Genomic DNA, 1,635 nt, shown 5'->3' on the forward strand with positions numbered 1-1,635 from the left:
AGGGGGGGGGATGTTAAAAAGTCACGACCCCTCCCCACGCCTGCTGGCGCCCCGGGCCCGGTCCAGCCCTCGCTTTCCAGCCGGGGAAGCCTGCGACTAAGTCTGCCTCCGCCGGAAGGCCGTCGGTGGTTGCAGAGGACCGTACGAATCCTCGCCAAAAGCGAGGAACCGGGTTTAGAAACGGGACCGCCCAATTTCCAGGCCGGCGGGGCGCCCGGCCTCAGCAGCCCCGGCCGCCCGAACTGCGGCGCTTACGGAAACCGGAGACCGTGAACGGGGGATAAAGCCAACGGCCCGGATCGAGGGAGGACCGGGCAGTCGGTTGACAGACGAACGACGGTCAATTACCTGCTGACGTGCCCGGTGTACATTAGTGAAAGAAGTATTTCCCCCAAACGACACGAATTATTAAAGGGTTACTGTAAAACAATAAGGAATAAAGTTGCTTAACTGCGGAGAAAGCAGAAAAAGTAGCAGAAACCGCTCAATCAAACCCTTCGGCTTTCCTTCGGCCAGTGCAAGTTTCAGGGGCGCCCTTACAGGAAAAGGCAAACAGAAAAGTGATGTAATTTCTTCTCCCTGCTACAGATAAAATGCTGCATTTATGAATGACACGTCAGGAGAAAAATGGAAGCGTTTAGAGCACTGCGATTTAAAAAACACGAATCATACCCAGCCGACCTGCTGACAGAGGGTCAGGGCTCTGCTGGTGTGAGAATCACCCTTAAACGGCATGTTAGCCAAGACATTGTAACTCGTGTTTTAAATCTTTAAATATGACCCCTTCCGCTTTTGAACTTGCTAACACATTGTAACCAGCTTGCCTTATTTTCATGCAAGTTTTAAACTAAGTTAAGTCGCCTCATCTTCTAATGAAGGCTACATCAGCCCTACCAGGATAAACTGCCAGGACTACTACATTAAAAAAAAAAAAAAAAAAAAAAAACCAGCTTTCAGGCCCCTAAAACTCTCCTTGTTTACATTTCTGGGTGAATTAGGTTTGTCCTGCTCTTCCTGAAAACAAAAGTACTACTGCACCGGCGGAAGAGAGAGGAATACCTTATCTGACAGTTTTATACTGCTTATTGCTGGGAAGGATCCTGCACTTGCAGTCAAGGATATACTTTTTGGATGCAGGTTGGACACTTTCCCCTTAATCCCGCCGTTGCCATCTACCTGGGCTTATGCAGATGTAGAATCTCAGGTTGGGGAACACATCTTTGTCCTGTGGAGCACTTCGCACGCGTGGGGATACTTACAAACCGGCAGAAAAATTAAACATTCCCGTAGCTATTGAAATTGCAAAGCCAGGTGTGTGACCGTGAAAGTAACCGCTGTGCTGCCATACTTTGTATGCAAATATTTTGCCCCGGTTTACCGAGGGAGGAGGTTACGGGAGCACTTACACTTCCAGCTCCCGCCTGGAGCCGCGAAGGCTTCGAGAAGTAAAACGAGGTGCCGTGTAACGGAGGCCTCTCCCCGGTTAAGCTCCGCCCTTCGTTTCGTGCCCGCGCTGAGGCTCTTTACAATTTCGGAAAGCCACGTGTTGGAGGTAATTCTTCATTTCTTTTTTTTCCCACCCCCTCTGGGTTTCGCCTCCGTCGAGGCGCGGAGCCCCGCAGCGCGGTGCTCGCC

The sequence above is a fragment of the Egretta garzetta genome, unplaced genomic scaffold (assembly GCF_000687185.1).
Source record: "Egretta garzetta isolate BGI_Z169 unplaced genomic scaffold, ASM68718v1 scaffold40, whole genome shotgun sequence".
Classification (NCBI taxonomy): domain Eukaryota; kingdom Metazoa; phylum Chordata; class Aves; order Pelecaniformes; family Ardeidae; genus Egretta; species Egretta garzetta.